Below are 25,118 nucleotides of genomic sequence, written 5' to 3' on the forward strand. Positions count from 1 at the left end.
CCCCATACTTCTTTAACTTGTTGGCAAGAATACTGTGGGAGACCGTGTCAAAAGCTTTGCTAAAGTCAAGGAATAAGACGTCCACTGCTTTCCCCTCATCCGCAGAGCCAGTTATCCCCTCATAGAAGGCAATTAGATTAGTCAGGCATGACTTGCCCTTGGTGAATCCATGCTGACAGTTCCTGATCACTTTCCTCGAAGTGCTTCAGAATTGATTCCTTGAGGACCTGCTCCATGATTTTTCCAGGGACTGAGGTGAGGCTGACTGGCCTGTAGTTCCCAGGATCCTCCTTCTTCCCTTTTTTAAAGATGGGCACTACATTAGCATTTTTCCATTCGTCTGGGACTTCCCCTGATCGCCATGAGTTTTCAAAGATAAAGGCCAATGGCTCCGCAATCACATCCGCCAACTCCTTTAGCACTCTCGGGTGCAGCGCATCCAGCCCCATGGACTTGTGCTCATCCAGCTTTTCTAAATAGTCCCGAACCACTTTTTTCTCCACAGAGGGCTGGTCACTTCCTCCCCATGCTGTGCTGCCCAGTGCGGTAGTCTGGGAGCTAACCTTGTTCGTGAAGACAGAGGCAAAAAAAGCATTGAGTACATTAGCTTTTTGCACATCCTCTAAGTCACTAGGTTGCCTCCCTCATTCAGTAAGGGGCCCACGCTTTCCTTGACTTTTTCTTCTTGTTGCTAACATACCTGAAGAAACCCTTCTTGTTACTCTTAACATCTCTTGCTAGTTGCAACTCCAGGTGTGGTTTGGCCTTCCTGATTTCACTCCTGCATCCCCGAGCAATATTTTTATACTCTTCCCTGGTCATTTGTCCAATCATCTACTTCTTGTAAGCTTCTTTTTTGTGTTTAAGATCAGCAAGAATTTCACTGTTAAGCCAACCTGGTCGCCTGCCATATTTACTATTCTTTCTACAGATCAGGATGGTTTGTCCCTGTAACTTCAATAAGGATTCTTTAAAATACAGCCAACTCTCCTGGACTCCTTTCCCCCTCATGTTATTCTCCCAGGGGATCCTGCCCATCAGTTCCCTGAGGGAGTCAAAGTCTGCTTTTCTGAAGTCCAGGGTCTGTATTCTGTTGCTCTCCTTTCTTCCCTTTGTCAGGATCCTGAACTCGACCATCTCATGGTCACTGCCTCCCAGGTTCCCATCCACTTCTGCTTCCCCTACTAATTCTTCCCTGTTTGTGAGCAGCAGGTCAAGAAGAGCTCTGCCCCTAGTTGATTCCTCCACTTGCACCAGGAAATTGTCCCCTGCACTTTCCAAAAACTTCCTGGATTGTCTGTGCACCGCTGTATTGCTCTCCCAGCAGATATCAGGGTGGTTGAAGTCTCCCATGAGAACCAGGGTCTGGGTTCTTTGCTTGTTTAAAGGAATAGTAATATAAAATAGAGCAGGCCCTGATCCTACTCCCGCCTAGGCCAGCGGCAAAACCCCCTTTCATTTCACTGGGACTAGGACCTGATTTATAGTCAAGAATTAGCAGCAATGGGACACATCCTGCAGTCCCTTAATTTGATCAATGGACATTTTGCCTTAGAAGTACTATGGGATTTGGACCACCAGAGACATAATTATGCCAGCTCTGTGGTGTAGAGCCACCATATTTACAGTATACCAAATTAGTGTATAATACACTATATACAATAATTTAAAGGAAAACAATTATTCTTAGTCCTTTCTGAGACTTTAAAAACAAAAGGGACCGTTATGATCATCTAGTCTGGACTGCATAGCGGAGGGCACAGAATTTCACCCAATAATTCCTGTATCAAGCCCATAACTTCTGGTTGAGGGTAGTCTCTCTCTCTCTCTCTCTCTCTCTCTGTCTCTCAGGGTATGTGTACACTGCAATTAGGCACCCATGCCTGGCCTGTGCCAGCTGATTTGGGCTCGGGCGAAGAGGCTGTTTAATTGTGGTGTAGATGTTTGGACTCGGACCTCAGCCTGAGGTCTGGTCCCTCCCACCTTGCAGGGTCCTGGAGCCTGGACTCCAGGCTGAGCCTGAATGTCTACACTGCAATGAAACAGCCCTGAGCCCACGCCCTGTGAGCCCAAGTCAGCTGGCATAGATTTTTATTTGCAGTGTACACATACCCTTAGTCACCTCTGTCTCCTCTTGGTGGTACACATTTAATGAAGTTGGTTTAGCTTTTTCACCATGCGTATCTCCTGTACAAATAAAGATTTGCTGGAGTCATGGTACAATTGCCGCCAATTATGGTCCACAAACTTAACTTAATTACAGCTGGTGCTTAAAACATAGCACTTTATAAGTAGATTCTGTTTAGCCATCTTGCTGTCTTTGTATTCTGATATCTTCACTAACTAATGTAAATAAGAGAGATCCATAAAACTAGATAATCTGGCAAGCACACTTTGTTTCTTAGGTGACAATTGAGTAACTAGTATGGCAGTAACTATGGTTTCTTATAAGTGAGAAAATGAAATGGCCACGGTTTAAATTTAGTACTCTGTAGCAATATTACTGTACAGGAGTAAACATGCAGTTTTACAATTTTAGTGTAGGTGCGTACTGTACATAGAATATTTCCACACAGATGACTATGTTTAAAAGAACATTAAGGTTGCAAAGTCAAGCGCTCAGAAGTTAAGAAATGCCAGAACTTAAGTTGCCGGTGCAATTGTAATTTAGCCCTGCTGTGTGTATACGTTGCGATTGGGCTCGGCAGAATTCGATATTAGTCGACAGCTGTTGGTAAACCTCGATTTCAGCTGACAATGAAATCAGTGGGGAAAAAATATTAGTTAGTAACAGCTGACGTGCCTGCAGAGACTGGGTGTCCCCACAGCAGCCCTGCTGTCACAGGAGCAGGTCCCTCACGGTGGAGCTGCAGAGGGCTCCCTGCACTGCTTGAGGGCGATCCCTGTGGACACAAGGTGCGGGGTGGCGGGGGAGAAGCTGTGGCTCTCGCAGGGCAGAGCGAAGACCCCTGGCCATGGGGGAGGCCACCCCACTGCCCAGTGGCTGTGGTGTCAGTGAAGTGAGCTCTTTGCAGCCCTGCTGTCGCAGACCCTCTCTCACTCGCCACATGGGAGTGCTATGGGTCTCTGCTCTGCCCTGCTAGGAGTACAACTGTCCCTGCACGGTGTGCCAGCAATGTGGCTGTGCACCAAGCCCTGTTCTGCAGCCCCAGTGTAGCTGGAGTGTGGGAGCAGGACTGTGACAGCGGAGCTGCAGAGGGCTCCCTCAGAGCCACAGGACTAGTGACACCCACTCAGGTGTGGGGAGGCTTCAGTCGGCCTGGGGCAGAGACGCTCCCCTCCCCCAGCTCCCTGCCAGGATTGCAAAGGGGGAGGACAAGTCTCTGGCTTGTGGGGGAGGTCACCCTGCTGCTGAACAGTTCCTGCCTGGGGATGGCTCCCACACTCCTGCTGTTGAGTGAGTGGGGCTGGTGACACCTGATCCCTGCAGGCACAAGGTGCAGGGAAGTACTGTCTGCGTGTTCTCTTTCTGAGATTGTTTGCACAATCCTCCTAGTTGTCATTCCTTTGACGTCTCATGTCTTGCTGGATCTTTGGCATGTAAAGAAAGAGTGCGTGCAAATGAAAATGTCTGTGGGGAGGTGCGGCACGGGCACAGGACTCACGAAGAACCACAATATTTCCACTTTTGAAAACCAAGGGTGTATGAATATACGTTCTTATGAAAAACCCAAATTACAGGAATTGTTGTGTTAGGCTGTAAAGGCATCTGACAGATTACGTGCAAGTACATACATGTGTGTTTCATTATTTGATTGCCGTAGGAGACTGCTGTTTAAATTGGCAGATCTACTTATTAAAAGCAAAGCTTGTCTGCTGGCAAGATTACAGAATGCCAAAAGAAAAATAAATGGACCAAATGCCAAGGAAGGAGGGAGTGTATGTAGTGTGTTTAAAGCGTGGGGAAGCTATAAAGTGAACAGGAAAAAGTATAATTAAATGTGGTTCCAGTCTGTTTTACTGTGTTCAAGATGATAGCAGTTCAGCAGTAAATGATGAAACTTTCTTATTTCAAGATCAAGTTAATATACTGGAAAACCTAGAACTCTCTATTCTACTAACTGTTAGTGTGATTTGACTTCTCATTTGAGGCTGTAAAGAAGCCTGCGTTTCCCCCCCTCAAATAAGAGTAGGAAACTCACTTTGGGCCTGATCCAGATTCACTGCAGTCAGTGGAAAGGCTGTCATTGCCTTAAATTTGACTTTGGAAGGGGCCCTTAAGTTTTTGTTCTGATTCTGTTTTACTGGTTGTAAAAGGTGATGACAGCTCCCAATATGTCTTAAATTTATACAGGTAAATTGATACCCTATTCAGTCACACCAGTTTAGAACCGGATTGGTCCCCTTTAAAGCTGACATGGAGACAGAAGCCAAACAGGTTGAATTTTTACATCTCCACCTTTTACCAACATTTTCTCATTCTGTTCTATTCTTGGAAAACTTTGCACAGCAACTTCAGGCAGCATAGATAAGAAGCATTATATTCCCTTTCACTATTTTCTCTTAACTGGATGTCATCGATACAGCCATCGTTTACCCACTTCTGTGCATTAGACCAAGTACAAACCCTAGGGTGTGATGTAGTATAAACCTGCAACCTTAACGAACAGTCCTGCATACCTGCCTTAGGCCTGGTCTCCCAAGTGTCCTCTGATTTAAGCATTGGTGTAGATGAAAGTGCAAAGCTGACTAAAGTGCAAGGAAAAGAAGCAACAGAACTGAATGACTCCTCTGAGAAAATCTAATTTCTTGGTGTAAGAAATCCAGTGTTTCTGTTTAAAACAAGGCTGTAGTCTTAAGTGAGTTCCTCTTAGTGGCCTCCATTGAGACAGTCGATAGTTTAGTATGAAATACTACAACAACAAAAAACCATTTTTGTAATATATTCTAAAAAGTGACTGAATCCTGAAAGAACCACAATTTTGGTGGTGGTAATATGTGGATAAGGTAGTTTATATAAGCATCTGCAGTATCAACAGTTTTTAAAGTAGCTCAACTTCATACAACTTCATAGAAACTTCTAAAAATAAAAGGGTACAAGTTAGTTCCAGCTTCACATTCAAGTTCAATAAGGTAAAACTAAATGGATATGGATAGAAAGATTACAGAATGTTCTGGAGCTGCATGGGGACATCTGCAATATACTCAGGAATAAGGGATCATTAGCCCATTAAAGAGAAATGAAGTCTACTTAAAAGACTGGTTCTTCCTCTTCTTTGGGCAGGGAACAGTTTTGCAATGAATTAATTTGGGTAAGCAGGAAGGAAGTTCTGTTCCTTCCTCAACAGGGTCCAAATAAGCAACTCCCTTTATTCCTCCTTGTATGTAGGGAAAATAAAACGGGGGAGATCTCCTTTTAGTAGGGTCAAAGAAAGTCAACTTTGGTTCTGTCCTTTGGCAAGAAGAAAGCCAAGGGATTTCCTCTTGGGCACAATAGCAAAAACAAAGATCCGTTTTTCACAGGGTAGCAAAAAACAAGTAGAAAGTGTCTGGCCTCTTAACATAAGGGCAGCCAGAGCCAAGTCCTCACTAGCCAGCATGGAAGAAGGCAAGCTCTCTCCAGCCAGAAGCCTCTCAACTCAGCAAACCTCCACCCGTTTTATGGCTGTGTCTTGATGAGTCATAGCTGGAAGACCTTTTCATGTACATTTTTATCATAGCTTGTGCAACTGTGGTTATTTTACTAGTCATTAATCATATATTCGAAGAAGCAGCTAGAATATTTTGCCCTTCCTCTATTTATTAGTTATAGAGATTTTGTTAATTATGTTTGAAGAGGCCGGTGGGCTGGTCAAGATAGTGGATAACATACGGGTGGAGGCAGCTGTCAGATTTTCCAGATCTGTGGAGATGGGGAAGGAATCTGCCTTATGCTTGCAACACTTCAAACAAATATATGGCAGATGTGTATTTTTTGGCATACTGAGTGGTACATTTAGTGCTCCCGTAGGCTCAGATGGAGCCAGTTGACTCAAGCTCCTATCCTGCTCCTCTAAGGTTCTCACAGTCTGATAGGGAAGCACCAGAGCCACCACAGCTGCTCCCTCTGCCCTCCCCTGCAATATGGCAGTTGGGTTGCAGGGGAGCTGCTGATCAGCTGCAGCAGGGAAAGGACAGCAGATGCTCAGAGTGCTCCCCTATCTCAGTAACACCTATCCTGGCAATGCAGGAGTAGCAGTAAGAAGCAGTGCCCCCTACCTCCTCTCTGTAGCAACAAGGCTGATTCAGACACTTGAAATCAACTTAGCAGGGAACACCTCTTCAGTTCCTAATCAAATACATGTGGTGGCTGTTTGTTTGTTTTTGTTTTAAGCACAGCCATCCTCAAGCACTCCAGTTCAGCACCGCCAGGGTCCTTCACGTTCATAAGTGGTTGAAAGGAGAATTAAATAGTCTGTCCCCCCAATTGAACATGCTGCTTTTGTTTAACATGTTATGTTTGAGCTGTAATCTGACCTTTAAAATATTACATTACTTATCAAGGGCTAAATTCTATCTTAATTTACATCCCAGGCAAGCCCATTGAGACCATCAGGGTTGCATGGAGTGGAGGTCAAGCCTTGTCCCAGAAGCTCAATTGTTTAAAATTTGGATTTCCTTAAAGAGAAAGCATCTTCATGTTATTCCCATTGTCTCTTCAATTTAACAGCACCAAAACATTCAGGGTGAAATCCTGGTCCCATTAAAATCAATGGGAAAATTCATTAGGGTCAGGATTTCACCCATGGGCACAAACATTCATACTATAGCAGATACTAGTGTAACTTCCAGCTTTTCAGTAGCTCCAACCTAGCTGTTCTTTCCAGTTCTCCATCTTTTCCCTCTTACCAAAAATATACTTTGTGTTGTTTGTGTCTAAACTGAGCACTGCTCTGCAACATATAGAGAAAGACAAGTTGTTGTCCTGTTTAGATTAAATGGACAGTACAATTCAGAGACTTACTGCTTTGAGTTCAATTGCTAACTTAGCAAATAAGCCTGAATAAAATAAGTCAAGCTCCTAGCAGTCATTCAGACAGTAAAGTTTGAACAAATTTACAATGGATTACGTAGGTGCTAGAGTAGATTACTTTGAACGCTTGTGCAATATGTGCCAGTTCTTCATATTCTTCAGAATGACATTTGGACAGCACCCTGTATGATATGTGGGGAACATGAAGCACATTAAAATGAGAAAACACACACATGTCTACACTGCAGTTAAAAACCCACAGCTGGCCTGTGCCAGCTGACTCTGGTTCAGGATAAGGGGCTGTTTAATTATAGTGTAGACATTCTAGCTCTGAACTCTGAGGCCCTAACAACTTGCAGGGTCTTAGAGCCTGAGCCTGAATGTCAATGAAAAGCCCCTTAGCCCAAGCCCGTAAGCCTGAGTCAGCTGGTACGCGTCAGCCACAGGTTCTTAATTGCAGTGTAGACATACCCTGATACTGGTGCATAAAGGAAATCTAGGTGGCTGGGTGGCAGGGTTCAAGGATCTTCTTATATTCTGAGTAAGAATCATCATCTTCAGTATCTTAAATAAAATATTGTGATGATCATCATTAGATTTGCCATTGCTGGTCTACAGGGACCAGTTTGTGAATTTAAGAGGCAATCTGATTTTTGGAAATCTCCTGATACTGACCTTTATTGTTCCTTACCAGTAATATATTCATGTGAGGTCAGGCTGTAGTTTAATGGCTCTAAAGTATAATTAGCCCATATTTAGTTCATGGTGAATTCACCACAGCATGAATTAATAAAATTTTTTTTTCACATTTAACTGATTTGCCATCATACTTCTAGCATTGCTCTGTTCTTTCAAATTCCTAGAATAAGAGCTGCAATTCCCCTTTTCTTCCAGGGTAGGGAAAAGAAAGAGACCTAAGTTGAAACATGTTGACTTGCAGAATAAAAAACCCATCCTAATGCTGGGATTTTGTTGATGGGTGACTGCTGCTGTGCACTCATTATTTTTAACTTTCTCATTTCTCTGGAAGGCTACGTATAAATGCTTTCCATAATTCCCAAGATGAAGTCGTTGTTTTGGCTTTTGTCTGTCATCAGCTTCTGCCAGGGTTTTTATGTAAATCTTCCAAATCTAAACAATTTAACTTCTCAAACACAATCGCACACAGTATTTTTCTATTGAAAAAGCAAAGATATTGTTTTACTTCTCTAAATCACCTGGCTGGATACTGTGAGAATGACTTGATTTTTTCCTTCACTTCCACATTCGTGCAGTCACTTGATAAAACAGAATTTCATTCTTTCTGAACAAAACATCTTATTACCTCAGAGTTGCATATTTTCACTCAAATTATTGAATAAACAGAATCATTTAAAAGATGTCTCTAGAGCCGAGCACTAGCACAAGCTGGTGGTTCTTCCTGGCCTTAAACTCAGTGATTCTGATGAGGACCTACTGCTGTATAAAAGACAAAGCAAAGTAATTTGTGACAAAATATTGAAGCAGTGCAGGAGTGTTTAATCTTTAAAGTTGAAGATATTGTCACAGGATCAAGGTTCTTTTGCAGTTGTTTTATTTTTATATCAAATCACTGCATGCTACTTTGTCCAGATAGCAATGTTACACAGTACATCTGTTCTGAAACCTGCTCGGTGACAAGCTTACCTTAAGACAAGTATGGTTTTTGAAAGTCTACTGGATTTCTACTTTGCTGTAGTTTCTAAAGTAGTTGAAGGTTTTTTCCCTACTTGTGACTAATGATTAGCTCACCAGCAATATTAGTTAGTACATATTCAATTTGATACAATACAGAAACAAGCCAAAATAGCATATGCCTTAGTACAACTGTTGTGCAAATCCTGGGGTGAGTGTGATACAAATTGGGGTTTGTGTTGTTAAAGTAGTATTCCATTTTAAAAAAATTTCCCCAGCAAAAATAATTGTGGAGGAATTTTTATGTGATCAGTATTTCTACTATGAAAAATAGTACATAGTAGCAAATGACAGGTTTCAGAGTAACAGCCGTGTTAGTCTGTATTCGCAAAAAGAAAAGGAGTACTTGTGGCACCTTAGAGACTAACCAATTTATTTGAGCATAAGCTTTTGTGAGCTACAGCTCACTTCATCGGATGCATACTGTGGAAAGTGTAGAAGATCTTTTATACACACAAAGCATGAAAAAATACCTCCCCCCACCCCACTCTCCTGCTGGCAATAGTTTATCTAAAGTGATCACTCTCCTTACAATGTGAATGTTACTCAAGTTGGGCCATTTCCTGCCCAAATCCAGGTTTTCTCATCCCCCGCCCCCCTAACACACACACACAAACCCACTCTCCTGCTGGTAATAGCTTATCTAAAGTGACCACTCTCCTTACAATGTGTATGATAATCAAGGAAACTGTAGGAAAGAAGCTGTGGATGCTTTTTCTCTACTATATAAAATTATTTGTTTTCTCTAGTTTCATTTTGTTAAGGTTCTCTGAGGTTTGGACCCTCTCTCTCCAGCCCTTGTGAGCCTGTTTGCCCTTCAGCAGCACATCATGGCCTAAGAGACACTCTGATTCATCAAAGCACTTAAGTTCATGCTGAAGTCCCACTTTAGTGACTAGGAATTCGGATGTGTTTAAGTTAAGCATGTGATTAAACACTTTGCATATGATAGGTGCTTTGCTGAACTGGAGCATTACATTGTTAATCAAAAACTATGGCTATGCTATGAACTAGGCCTGTGATTCCCAGCTTGTGTAAACACTCATGGTAGCTCTCCTCTGAGCTAGCATGCTAAAAATAGGTAGTCTAGCCACAGGCAGTAGCAAGGGATGGCCCAGGCCAGCTGCCCAAATATGTATCCTAAAGTGTCCGGGGGGGGGGGGGGGGGGGGCGGGGGGTTGTACTGTGGTCTGCTAGCCCCTCATGCCGCAGCCTGTACTACTGTGGCTGCAGTACTGTGTTTAGTGCGCAGACTCAAATGAGAGCTAGCACAAGCATGTCTACGTGAGCTGGGACTCACACCCCTAAATTGTAGGGTTAGCCTAGCCTAAGAAGTTAAATAGGCTTAGATGATCAGCAATACCAACTCCAAACATTGAAAAATCATGAGTCAGACCCTCTCCCCCCCCCCAAAAATAGCTTAAAAATCAGTTGGTTTTTGTCTGCTTTTGGGTTTTTCTTCACATTTTGAGAATGATGGTACCTCAAACTTGTCTGTGTGACTATGTCAGGGACAAAATGCACACACACACACGAATTTAAAACCCCTTGTTCACTGATTACAGGGAACTTGGCTTAGCTTCTCCTATCCCATGTTATGGGGACTTACCATTCTGTTGGTCTCCCTAGTAAGATAGGACAGGCAGCTACCCAACTCACATTGTCCCTTCTTTCTTCTCCACAGTCACCTGCCTTTACATTTACTTCCCTACGTGATGCCTTCCCACCCTCCTTTTCCCCTCACACTTTCCTACCTGTCACATTCTCCCTTTATACCATGCTACATTTCCCTGTCACCCCCTCCCCATCTGCCTCCTTTTTTTCCCACCTTTCTCACAGTTTCTTGTTCGGTTTCCTAACGTGTTCCCTTTCCTGCTACTTGCACAGACTCGTACTCTCTATTCTCTTGTCCCCTGCTGGGCTCTCACGTGGTGACTTAGGGACCACCATTGTCCCTAAGGGCAGCCTGACGTCAGCCCCGCTGGAAACACTAGGAGATGGTGGTTGTCCTCCTTGCTGGGGCATTGTCATTTTCAGAGGGTAAAGATAAGGTGGTTATCTTGCTGAGAACAGCCTGCAGACCAGCCCCATTCACTCCTGTGAGGGTCCGGCGATGAGTCAGCAATGTCTTGTGATCAGTGGTATTGAAGGTTGCTGATAGATCTTATACTACCAGCCTGGACACCTGGTCTTCATCCATTGCCAGGAGGAGATTGTCAACCAATGTGGTTTCTATGCCATAGCCAGGTCTATGCCCAGACTGGGAAGGGTCAAGGAGACTGAAGGCCTCTAGTTATGTGAAAGTTGACCCATCACCTTCTCCACAATCTTACCCAAACAGGGAAGATGTGATGCTGGTCAGTAATTACCAAGTTTGTCAACTCCAAGAAATGACTTCTTGAACAAAGGCTCTACTATTGCTTCCTTCTGAACAGTAGGCAGCCTGCCGTCTCTTAGAAAGGCATTTGCAGTCTCTGCAAACAAGTGATCCAGTGCTTCCCCACTTGCCATCATAAGGCTAAGAATATGGATCCAGAACACAAGTTGTACGACAAAGTTTCCCAGCACCTCTAGGGTGAATTACTGGGTGGAGAAAAGTCAGGCTTGAAGGGGAACAGGGGCAGAAGGGTCTGTGCCCACTAGAGGATACTCCCCTTCCAGAACCTGAATGGAACTCAAGAAAACAGCCTCTTCTGCTTCTTATCCCCAACTAATCCCAAGAGTGCTGTCCTTTCTGTACACAGAAGGAGGCAGGGATCCTGTGGGGGAAAAAATAGTCCATGTAATTAAAGACTTACCATAATACATATGCACAAGAGGGGGGGAAATTAAGATTTCATAGGCGCCCTTAATTCTTGCATTTCCTCACTTCTGAGTGCTTGGCTTGGCAACCTTAATGTTCTTTTATGGTAGGGTATTTTTGTATGTGAGAGTAATTTGTATTTATTATATCCCTTGTAGTGTACCACATGTCCGCCAGAGGGAGCCCTGCTGCTCCTAATACTCCCTTCAATATGTTCACAATAAGTGAAATTCTATGTAAATGGCTAAAACAGTATTATCTCCCTGCACCTGGTATGTTGAAAATAAAGTGTGTTCTTATTGAAGTTGGACAGTGTAGTTTTTAAATGGGACTATGGAATGCAGAAGTAGTGTTAGAAATAATTGCATGGTTTTAAATGGAAGGATTAACATTCTGACAAGTCACATGTTTAACTGTAAGGTCATTGGGACAGGGACTGTGTTTGGACTGTGCCTTAGAATCATACACTCGGAGAAGATTAGGGTTGGAAGAGACCTCAGGAGGTCATCTAGTCCAGCCCCCCCGCTCAAAGCGGGACCAACACCAACTAAATCATCCCAGCCAGGGCTTTGCCTTCCACAATGGTGCTTTGACTAGGGATTGCTGCATTATAAAGTTATACAAGGATCTGGTAAGTAGGTTACAAGACGTTGCCCTCTGTACAACACACTGGTAGTAGTCACAGCCTATCCAGGGTACACTCTAATATTCAGTGGAGCACCTTCTCTCCCACCCCCGCTTTTAGCTATAAAACTATTGCCACAAGCTGGAACATTAAGTCATAGCCACTCTGCTGCAGTAAAGTTCTTAACCACAGTGCATGCTGTGAAGGAAGTTGGATAGGATTCATACTTAGGAGCACAGCTCTGCTGTAATTCTGGAGCTGCCATCCTGAACAAGAAAGAGAAGGGGAGAGTGTGCCTCAGAACATGCACATGAAAACAGGAAATGAAGAGTGCAGCTTCTGTGTAAAAAATAAAACAACAAAACCAAAGGCGCGGAGTGGTCAGCAAATATTCCTCCACTAAATATGTCCTAAATTTTCACCCTGGTGATCATGTAGGCTGCTTCAGCTTAGAGAGCAGTTTTCCCGATGAGTCATTTAAATAAATGATTGACTTGGGGAAGCCTTGGTATATACTATGCTCCTGTAGAGTCACTCAGGTAGGGTGAGGGGCATGGTATACAAATCTAGATAGAAATATGTGTTGGCTCATACTTGACAACTGCTTCTTTTCTTTCTACCTCCTCCACTCATATTTATGCTTTTTACAACATAGAATAAAATTCATACAAACAAGGCATGTAGCTTTGTGATGGAATATATTTTGTATAGATCTGGTATCTTTCTTGTTCGCCTTCCAGATGTTTGTTTTTTTCTCCAGAGTGCGACTTCTTGTTTCTTTTCATGTGCATATATTTCTGTAGAAAGTGCTGATTAGTAATCTAATGCAATGATTTCAATAACTAAATGCAATTAGAGAGACAAGGTGGATGAGGTAGTACTTTTTACTTGACCGACTTCTGTTGGCGAAAGAGATCTACATGGCTACAACACTGTTTACGTAAATGCACTTAGACCTTTAAGGGGTACTGCAAAAACTGACTCATAGGGGGAAGCAGAATACAATCTTTACAACAGGCTCTTAACTTCAGGCTGCTGCTTTTTTAAAATTATCTGTGCTCCAATAGAAGCCAACAAAAAACATCTGTTGGATTATTTATAGCTCCTATTTCTAAGAAGTATATTCTATAGCAGATGAAAAAAGTGGATGACGGCTCATAATTCATAAAGTTACTGAGGCCTAATCTGATAGAACATTATGTACACGATTCCTCCCCACCATAGACAATATCACTTCCTTTTCAACAGAAGATAGAAACAAGGCTTTATGAAACATTAAATTAATAGGGGCAGGACCTAACTTGCAGCAGTTAAGTATTACTTCTTAATGAAGAAAAATAGTATCCCAGAATATCACCTGTTGGCTTTAAGCCAATGGCACGGTGTCACTAAGATTTATTTTGTTTGGACATTCACACCAAGCTTTTCCAGTCAGATGCTTTTTTTCTAAAGTTTGTTGTGGAGGGATTTTTCCATTATTAATGCTGGAGCTCTAGCATGCTCTTTTGTGGGGGAGGGGGACAGAAGGTCAATATATAGTAACATATGACTTGCCATATCAGATCAGAGCATTGTTCTGTCTAGTTCTGAAGCCTGTCTATCATCTAGGAGTGACTACTACATTAGTATTTATAGCAAGCTAATTTTCCCACATGCACGCTCCCCTGACTTCTGCAATCACCTCCTGCTTCCTCCTCCCCCGCACCCCCCAAAAAAAATTGCCCCAAGTCTTGTTCAGTGTTGTACATGCTGACTGGGGCAGGAATTGTTTTCTGCTTTTTTCTCCTCGTCTCACCCCATTCCCTCCACCCCATCACACGAAGCTTGACATTTGCTTGTATAGCTATACTGGTATGTCCTGAAAATATCCAGGCAAAGTATTTGACTCAGCTCACTTTTAGCATTAATTTCTAGAAGCGACTGTTAGACTTGTAGTACACTTATTTCCCTTTATAATGAGTAGGCAGGGTAAAAAAGAGGATACATTCAGCTTTCACTATGTCCTTTATATATTTGTTGATCAGATGGATGGTCCAACTGGATTGTATTTTTATTTGCCCACTTGAAAATCAGCTGTATTCCTATTCATAGAATCTCAGGGTTGGAAGGGACCTCAGGAGGTCATCTAGTCAACCCCCCTGGTTTATTCTATGAAATATTGTGTGCATTTTAAAGGTATGTGTGTTTTCTCTCAACAACTATACAAAAATATTTTTGCAGCTTCCCTTGAACATTTTTGTCATAAGTACCTACCTCATTTACGGGATTCTACAGATGTTCAGTAAGCATTCTGAGCAATATTATGGGTAGGTTGAAGTTCAAGTTATTAGGGGTGCCCCTCCCCTTGACTTCACAGTCCCTCTTAGGAAAGAGCATTATTTTTTCCTTGAAAGCATTCTTACCATTATTCTATGCATTGGTGTAGGACCAAAAGAGGTTCTTTGTTTTACTTTTTTCTTGAAAAACAAAAGGGCACTTAACAGAGTGCTCTGTATCCATGAGAGGTCATTGGCATCATTGAGAGAGATGTTGTAGGAAAGGTACTGCTGGGCCATTCAGCTGTCTCCAAAAGGAACATATAAATGGAGTTGTCATTCCCATCCTCCATATCATAATCACAGCCTACTGTTATGGTTGCAGTAGCGGGACAACTTGGAAGAAAATCTTTGATATGCAGCATATTGTGAAGAAATTTCTGAAGGGTCTCTAGGCATAAATCCAGTGCTCCCAAGTTTCCCAGTTGGACTTTGCTTCACACCAGGTGAATGGCAGTGGTTCTTTCTTCTACTCCTTTTCCTGTCAGAATTGTTCGGGACTTTGGAATCGTTCACAGCTCAATAAATCTTGACTTGCAAATCTCTCTCTGTTCAGACAAAAAGGGGTCATTCGTCTAAAAGGCTTTTAGCCCAGGTAGGCCAAATTGCTTCTGTATCTAGCTCAGCGACATTCTGCATTTCTCCCTTACTCCCAAGGCTTTCCTGGTGACCTGAATCTGCACCGTCTGCCAGGTTGACAACATCAGATAAAAATAAAAAGCCAAATTTAGTAAACAGGCCTATTAAGCCACCTGTAATCACACATGTCAAGATTAGAGATGTTTGAGCCCCCTCTTTTTTCCAGGAACCATGTTGGCTTTTAAAATATCTTCTTAATGAGGTGTTGGATAGCTCTGTCCTAATAGTCTCCAGAGCCCGGAACAGATCTCTCTCCCATGCTGAGTGGCACTTTCATTCTTCATATAGCCAACCCAGCCTCCTTGGATAATGAGGGCCTTAAGAAAGAGCCTGCTTCTTCCCTCCCAGCAGCTTGACTTTCTACTCTGTTACAGTACTTGACTAATTAATGACAGACTGTGCATTGTTACTTAACATCTCTCTCTTTCTCTACGCACAACTTCCTTCTTTATATACATAATCCAGTTAAAGCCTTGGTTAACAGAACCTGGCTTGCTTGCCCCTTTGGCTAATACCATTAAACTCTTTATCATTACTAATCCCAAAACGAAGTTGTGGTCATAGGTTACAAGGCCAGAAGGGACCCTTATGATCATGTAGTCTGACCTCACATATAACAAAGGGCAAAGAACTTCCCTAAAATAATTACTAGAACATAACTTTTAGAAAACCATTCTTGATTTAAAAATTGTCAGTGATGGAGAATCTACCACAACCCTTGGTAAATTGTTCCAATGATTAATTATTCTCTCAGTTAAACATTTACCCCTTATTTCCAGTCTGTATTAGTCTCGCTTCAACTTCCAGCTATTGGATCATATTATACCTTTCTCTGCTAGATTGAAGAGCCCATTATTAAATATTTGTTCCCCACATAGATACTTACAGTCAGTTATTAAGTCACCCCTTAACCTTCTCTTTGTTAAGCTAAATAGATCGAGCTCCTGAGTCTATCACTATAAGGCATGTTTTCTAATCCTTTAGTCATTCTCATTGCTCTTCTCTGAACCATCTCCAGTTTATCAGCATCCTTGAATTGTGGGCACCAGAACTGGATACAGTGTTCCAGCAGTAGTCTCACCAGTGCAAAATACAGAGGTAAAATAACCTTCCTACTTATACACAATCCTAGGATTGCATTAGCTGTTTTGGCCATAGCGTCACAGTAGGAACTTGTGTTCAGCTGATTATCCACCACAACCCCCGAATCTCTGAGAGTCACTGCTTCCCAGGAGAGAGTCCCCCAACCTGTGAGTATGGCCTACAGTCCTTGATCCTAGTCGTATACATTTTCATTTATCCATATTAAAATGCATCTTGTTTTCTTGCACCCAGTTTACCGAGCGATCCAGATCACTCTGAATCAATGACCTTTTTTCATTATTTACCATTCTCCCAATTTTTGTAACATCTACAAACGTTATCACTGATGATTTTATGTTTTCTTTCATGTCATTGATAAAAATGTTAAATAGTATACGGCCAAGAACCGATCCCTGTAGGACCCCACTGGAAACAGACCCACTCGTTGATGATTACCCATTTACAGATGCATTTTGAGATGTATCAGTTAGACAGTTTTTAATCCATGTAATGTGTGCCATGTTAATTTTATATCATTCTAGTTTTAATCAAAATGTGATGTGATAACTAAGTCAAATGCCATAGAGAAGTCTATAATACATCAACACTATTACCTGTATCAACCAAACATGTAATCTCATCAAAAAAAGAAAGTTCATTTGACAGAATCTAGACAGAATCTAGTTTCCATAAACCCATGTTGATTACCCTCCTTTTAGTTCTTTATTAATCAAATCCTGTATTGGCTGCTCCATTATCTTCCCTGGGATCAATGTCAGGCTGAAAGGACTCTAGTTACGTAGGTCATCCCATTTAAACATTTTTAAAATTGCCACATTAGCTTTCTTCATGTCTTCTCAAAATTCCCCAGTGCTCCAAGGCTTATTGAAAATCAACATGAGTGGTCCAGGAAGCTCCTTAGCCAGTTCTTTTAAAACACTTGGATGAAAGTTATCTAGACCTACTGATCTAAAAAATCTAACTTTTTAGTAGTGGTATGGAAATACTGTTATCATCATCATATGAGGAGAACCCTTTCCCTGTGAGTAGAAGTAGTCAACTTCTGGAATTGGCGGATCAGAAACCACATAACCCTCTTAGCAGTTTAATCACCAGGAGTGCAGAATTCCCTAGCAGACAGTCTCAGCAGATATTTGTCCACCGAGCACGAATGGGAGATTTATGATTCTGTTCTGAACCAAATCTTCAACCAGTGGGAAACACCATCTTGGGATCTCTTTGCCTCAAAAGGAAACAAGAAACTATCCCAATACTGCTCCAGGGAAGCTCTGGGCCATGGCTCAAAGGACAATACCTTGCTTCTACCCTGGACGGACCACCTCAGGTATGCCTTCCCTCCAATCTCACTAATGCTACAAGTCTTGCAGAAAATCTGCCATGACAGGGCTTGGGTCATCCTCATGCCCAACGGACTGACATAGTTCTGAATCTCAGAACTCCTGAGGATATGAACCCATCTGACCATCAAAATCTGACTATTTCTGGATCTTCTGGCACAACACAATGGTACAATGAGGCATGCCAACCAAAGACAGCTACAACTCAAGGACTGGATAAGAATCAGATGTAGAGCCCTCATGTTCAGTGGCTGTTCAATCCATTCTCAACCAAAGCAGGAGGGATTCAACCAGGAGATGCTGTTTGGGCACATGGAAGTGCTTCTCCTCTTGGTCACAAGAATGCCAGCTATCTCCAGAATCCACTAGGATCCCTATTGTTCTAGAATACTTACTTAACCCCAAGACATCGTGCCTCTCGTCAGTTCCCTGCAGGTCCATCTTGCAACAGTTTCCCCCAATTGGTGACCATACGATCCTTACTAACCCCACAGTGACTAGATTCCTGATGGGACTTCTTAGAAGTTTTCCACCAATGGCGAAGCCAGCACCTCAGTGGGACATCAGCCTGGTACTTTCAGTTCTCACCAAACCTCCTTTTGAACCATTAGCCCATCTCTCCATAAAAGTTGCCTTGCTAGTTGCCATCACATCAGCTAGGATCGTGAGCAAGTTGGGAGCACTCATGGCAGATCCATCATTTCACACGAATTAAACCGTTCACTCACTGGTGTTTTTTCCAAAATTGCTTGCCTCTGATTTTCTAGACATCTGTTGGGCACTGGCCTTTTATCAACAGAGAACAAAAGCAATTAGAAAAACACGCAAACTTGTTATCATAATGTAGCAATCAAATGGTCAAGCTCTATCTGTGCAAAGACTCTCAAAGTGGATTTCAAGCTGCCTCATTTTTTGTTACCAAGAGAGCCCATTCCACCAGAGCTCAAGCAGCCTCTGAGGCATGCCTTCACTAGATTATATATATAGGGCGGTGACCTGGAACTCCACACACACGTTTACGAGACATTACTCGTTGATCCAGACTTCTACCACAGGTACAGCTATGGACACAGCAGTAATATGGATAGCTGTACTATCTGCCTCCTTGCACCTGCCTCGTGTTTGACTACTGCTTACTCAGCTCCCACATGTTGAATGCACATAAGGGACCATGCTTCATTTTTTTCTTTGAATGTACTTATCTGTAACTGGAGGGTCTTCTAAATGTATGGTCCCTATATGTATTGCACTACCCAACTTCTGTCCCCTCTACTGTGGAGTATGACCATATTCACGGTAAGATTAGGAACTGGAGAGGTGTCTGTCCGCACTGCGCTTTATAAGGTTGATTCAGAGCACAATGAGATCTGTTGTGCATGTGCACACCACTGGGCACTGCTTAGTAAAAATTTATAGACTCCGGCACACGGTGTGCATATATACCAACATATGGACTACAGATAGGGATGACATATCTTGAAGATGTGTCAATAGATCTTTGTATCAGTAGAGGGAGTATAGTGCTTCTACCTTTCTGAATCCCACCTTCTCTGTATTTTGGAGTCCGGATTTGTGTACACATATGGAGATAAACAAGTCCACGCAATCAAAGTAATGTGGTGGTGGGTTAGTTTATTTGTTTTTTTAGTCTGTGGTTGGGTGGTGGTGTTTGTTTTGTAAACTGTCAAGTAGTCTATTTTGCTGCCTTTGACAGTCAGGTGTGCCTCATCTCTAATTTGTACCTTCATTTAACTTTTACTGCACAAGCATTTGCACTTAGTCATTACGAATTCTAAATTTAAATTTAGAGGCTCCTTTGGGAATATGGATGGTAAAACGAAACTTTTTTTTTTTCATTTTTCCCCCCTACCAGGTATTGTACATATCTGCTTATTTTCTGGATTTAAATACATGTGAAGCAGCTAAGAAAGAGAATTTATTTCCCATCAATTTTCAATACTTAGTATGGGTGCTAAATTATCTGGAGGTTCTTCTAATATCATAAATTATTCTGAGGGCATCAATTTAATTTGAGGATATTGTTTGAAAATAATGCATTGAGTGGCTCCTGATGATATCCACTGTTTCCCAATCATTTTCCTAGCTACTCATGTTGAAAGCATTACTTTACTGTTATATATTTAAGTTTAGTGTTCATCAGGATCTCCTGCTAACGAGGCAAACTTTTTCTTACTCAAACGTGAAGTGTGAGATTTTCAAAGCTTGTGTGTGTGATGGACATAAGGAGAATGATACCCATTTTGTCCACTCAACTGTATCTTTGCACACATAACCTGCTATGCAGATAATAGGACCTATACACTTTCATATACCAGACTTGCATGCACCGCTCTGATATTTACATGTGCAGTTTAAGTGTTCACAATTGCACATATCCATGTCTAAAAATCTCAAAAATTGCGTGGAATCATTTTGGTTCAGACCCAAATTCAGTTGTTTGTTTATGGTCTCTTCTGTAAAAGACTTCTAAATGAACCTTTTTTCCATAGTGTATCTTACTACATATTAAAGGGCAGGCCTTATTTTTTTCTATCCACTTTCATGCTTCTTCCAGCAATAATGAAAGATTTGGCTCAGAGACTTGTGAATCCAATATTCCACCTTTAAATTTCCATTTGGCTTTGCCAGGTACTAACTCTAAAATATCTCTTTTTACTGAGAACTCCTCCAAAAGGTGCAGCTGTGTGCTGGTTTCATCTTGCACTTTGTAGCTATGTTGGCAGCGCTTAAACGTAAGGTATGCTATCGTCTCCCACCCATTGCTGTTGCCTTAGAGCTGTTCAGGCCTGCCTGTATTAGTGAGAGAGAGAGGAGCTCTCAGATTGGAGGGAATCCTGACTTCTATTTCATCTGATTGGTTATCACTGTGGCAAGGTAAAAATAGATCTAGTGGAAAATTCAGCATTTATGATGTGTCATCAGAAGGCTTACTACTATCTGAGATACATACTACTCCTGAGACTTAATGGCTGGCAAAGAAGGCAGTAGTAGTAGTAACAACTTGTGAGAGTCTTGATATTTTGGATACAGTGGGATTTTTAAAACAAGTTACGGAATTTGTTTTGTGAAAAGCAAAATGATTACTTTAAGTGAAAAACTGATATTGGATTGTAGCAAAGGAATCTACAAAGTTGCTCAGATTCTTAAGAGTGGATTTGGTTCTCCAAACCTCTGTGCTGTGCTACAGCATGCTTCAAAACAAAATATAATTTTAAAATCAGGTACTAAATGAAGGTTGCATGATTCTTTGTGCTTTCACTGAAAATGGCATGCTTAAAAGGGTTTTTCCCTGCCACAGTAAATCTCCTTATGTGTGCTGTGTTTTGCTCTAGAACATCTAATCCGTGTTCAGGACATTCTTTAATGATAACTTTGTTTTACGGCTTCAGAAGTTGAAACAGAGACTTTTTCCAGAGTTGGTCATATTTTTTCCAATTCAAATGCTGCCATTTCCTTTCAGTATTTTAAATGTGAAGGGCACTGTGAATAAATCTGGCTTTCTTCTGTGTAAATGTTATGAACTGGCATTTAGTTCTGAGAGTGGTGTAAAGTCTCTATTCTGGCAGACATATGTTTTCTAAGGTCTTTCATCTTGAAATGACTATAATTTTCTGTCTTATGCCAAAGTGAAAAGACTAAATTACCAGTGACAATATAATGCTATGGGAATTTTATGAAGGAAATACATTGAATAGCATAAGTAGGAGCAAAGAATAGAAAACTGTAGAATTGTTTAAAAAATAAATTGTATTTTTTTTAAATGGTATCTCTTAAACTTTTATATTTTGTCAATTTTGATGACTTGTGTATCTGTTGTTCAGTTGCATTGTCCTTTTATCAGTATATTAAAAGACAACTTTACGTTTTAAAAAACTTCCTTTATATTTATAGCCTTTTGTTATAAACTCCTTATTTCTATTGTGTATCATTACTGAAATGGGGATTTGTAGCCCAAATAGTCATGAATTCAAAAATATTTTATCACTTACACAGTATGAAACAGTATTAGTGGTTTCAAAAGTATTCTAAGTACTTGCAAAATTATCAATTTCCGTGATGTAATAGTTATCTGTAGCAGTGGGAAAAAATAAAACCAAAATCCTCCAAGCTCTCTCTATTTTATTATATTATGGTATTTCCCCTTTAAAACACACATTTTCTTTTGAGGAAAAAGTACGGGGAGAGGGGCGTTAATTTTAAAAAAGATTAAAGTTTGCTCTAAATGTATATATTATATATGTAAATATATACTCCAGAGAGTGTTTCCTTTTCATTGAAATCTTTATAATCCAATACTAATATACTAAAAGAGGATTTGTGCAAAGGTTAAATAGCTTGTAAATTAGGCATGTGCTTCAGATACTGCATGTGTGTTGAAAGGCCGTCATCAGCACTTTTACATGTGCACTGGAAAATCCATGGCCTGATTTTCAGAGGTGCTAAGCACCAGCACCTCCCATTGATTGAGAACACCACCGATAGCTAGGATCTGTGGGGAAAAATGAGGCTACTTTAAGTGCCCAAAGATGGATTTAGGTGACCAACTTTACAGATTTCAAGGTCAAAAGACTGGGGAGAGGGGTGATTGATTGTTTGTTTTGTTTTGGAAGAGAATGGTTTTATGTCTTAGACAGGGTTTTATATCATTATAGAGAGTCTTTAGTATTTCAGGGTATTTCTGAAAATGAGTACTAGACCTAACGTCTGCTTCTGTTTCCAGAAGAATGACATGACCGAGGACTCTGTTTGCATTTTGCTCTCACTTCATGGATGCTTACATATGTTGCCATAAGTCACCTGCTTACAATGTAAATCAAAAGCAAAGGAAGTGAGATAGGGTATGGAGAAGCTTTCCATTTTGGAGTAAGTTGAAGGCTGTTAGTGTCCCTCCATCTTTGCCCTTTTGAAAAGAAAACATGTTTTCTGAGAATCTTCTGTATCCTTCCCAGTGGCTTCCTCCCATGACATAAAGCCTTCAGGGGACACCAGATGCACAGGTTTTCATTTTTGGTCTGCCTGGACTACACCTTTAACTTTCAGAAATAAATATCAAGTTAGAAATTAGTTGAAAGGTATTCCTTTTCCTAAAGACAACTTAATTTTTCTAAGTAGGCATTTGTAATGTGCCTATTATCATAGTCCCTAGGCACCGCTCGCTTAATTTGACACAGTGTGTAGCTCTCTAGTTCCTTCTGTTGTATGAACCAAAGAGTATATAGTGGATTAAGATCTGTAACTGGGCCCTCCCTGTCCAGCTCTCTCCCCAAGCCTTTCATCCTGGATGTCATTTAACCTTACCATCCTCTTTGTCCTCTCCCCTTCCTTTCAATTTTGTGTCATAGCTCTGCATCTTGTCTTCAGTTAGAAGAAAGAGGTGAGCATCTCTGCTCAGAGCTCATGGCATTTCATGACTTGGCAGAAGGGAAGTGGGAGAGTAGAAATTAATGCAATAACTGCCTAACGGAGCAAAAAGTTATTTTCATCATGGAAAAAAATTAATCTCTCTATTTTTAAAACATATTCTCACCTTGATATTGGGAGGGATTTTATGCCTTTGACTTTCCAAACATCAGAATGAGACTTAGTAGTAGTAGTAGTAGTAGTGTTAGATTATATCTTGCAATTGGTATCTTGTAATTTGAGGATTTTCTTGGCAGAGCCTTTGATTTGACACTGTCATATTCTTTGAATAAATGTACATTTATTATAGCAGATACATACATTCTAAGGCCAGAAGTGACCATTAGATCATATACTCTGATCTCTGCTATATACAGACCATGATATTTCACCCACTTACCCCTGCACTGAGCCCAGTTAGTTGTCTGGCTAAATCATATCTTCTCAAAAGACGTACAGCCTTGATTTGAAGATGTCAAGAAATGGAGAATCCACCACTTCCTTTGGTAGTTTGTTCCAGTGATTAACTACCCTCACTGATAAAAGTTGTATCTAGTTTCTAATTTGGTTCTTCATATGCCTTTTTAGTACGTGGTATTTTCTCCCCGTGGAGGTATTTACACACTGCAATCAAGCCACCTCTGAGACTTCTTTTTTGATAAACTAAACAGAGGAAGCTCTTCAAGTCTCACTGTAAGTCATTTTCCCCAGCCTTCAAATAATTTTGGGGGCTCTTTTTTTCACTCTTTCCAATTTTTCAACATCCTTTTTAAACGGTGGAGACTAGAACTGTATGCAGTATTCCAGTATTGGTCTAACCAATGCTGTATACACCTCCCTTCTACTCACTACTCCCCTGTTTATATAACCAAAGAATGTGTTGACCCTTTATGCCACAGCATCACGAGGGGAGCTCATGTTCAGTTGCTTGTCCACTATGAGCCCTAAATATTTTTCTGAGTCACTGCTTTCAAGGATCCAGTCTCCCATTCTCTAAATATGATCTGCATTCTTTGTTGCTAGGGATAAAACTTTGCATTTGGCTACATTAAAATGCATTTTGCTTGAATGGGCCCAGCTTATCAAGTGAACCAGATCACTTTGTTTGGCTACTTTACCCTTGTTATTATTTACCCCTCTGCCAGTCTATTGTCTCAGGTGCAAATTTTTATCAACAGTGATTTTATATTTACTTCGAGCTCACTGATGAAAGTGTTGAATAGTATCAGGCCTGGTGCTGTTCCCTGTGGAACTCCACTAGAAACACCCCCGTTTGATAATGATTTCCCATTGACAACGACTTTTCATAGGTGCTAGAACTAGGGGTGCGGGGGGTGCTGCAGCACCCTGTGGCTTGAAGTGGCTTCCATTGTATACAGGGTTTAGTTTGGTTCAGTGACTCTCAGCACCCCCACTATACAAATTGGTCCACCACCCCTTCTATTTTTTGAGCTCTGTCAGCCAGTTCTTAATCCATTTAATGTGTGCTTCTCTTATCAGTTTTCTACACTTCATAACATCTAAATTCTATCAATTGGTATCTGTTTTCCCTTTTTTCCATTTGTTATATAGTACTCATTTATTTCTAATTTCTGTCTTCACTTCACCACTGAACCAGGATGGGCTTTTATTCCAAATAGTCCTTTTTGTAGATTGTGGAATCATGGCTTTTTAGCCATCTAATAAACTCTTCTGAAAGAATTCTCAATTTTCATTCGTATTTTTCCTTCTAAATTTTTCTTCCCATTAAATTTTGTTCATAATATTTTTCAGCATTGTGAAATTAGCCCTTTTAAAGCATAGGGTATGTATATTACTGCTTGGGACTGTCCTCTGTTTGCCCATACTGAATGTAATCAGGTCATGATCACTGGTCCCTAGGCAACCATCAATTTCCAATCCAGTGATGAATTCATCTTTATCCATCATAATCTGTCAATCATGCCAGATGTTGCTGGTGGCTGTTTAGTAAGAATATCTTTCTGTAAACATCCTAGCTTTCCAAAAATCAAACACGACTGCTTTTAAATTTTGAAATTACTCTTTTTGGCAAAAATAATGCATTTATCAGAGCGAGAACGTTCTTGTGTTAGTTTGTTCTTTCAGTAAAGAACTGGCTTTGGATAAAATCAGTATGCAGCTTTGTTTCAGTTTGCAAAAGATTCATTTTAGAATATCTTATTTTTAT

At 41.1% G+C, this 25,118-nt stretch overlaps 1 protein-coding gene across 3 annotated transcripts in view; it reads left to right on the forward strand.

Annotated features, from left to right (window-relative positions):
* The window catches only part of PIK3R1 (phosphoinositide-3-kinase regulatory subunit 1), a 78,519-nt gene that overhangs the window by 22,320 nt on the left and 31,081 nt on the right, over positions 1-25,118 (forward strand). The gene's annotated exons all lie outside the window — the stretch shown is intronic.

The sequence above is a fragment of the Lepidochelys kempii genome, chromosome 5 (genome assembly GCF_965140265.1).
Source record: "Lepidochelys kempii isolate rLepKem1 chromosome 5, rLepKem1.hap2, whole genome shotgun sequence".
NCBI lineage: Eukaryota > Metazoa > Chordata > Testudines > Cheloniidae > Lepidochelys > Lepidochelys kempii.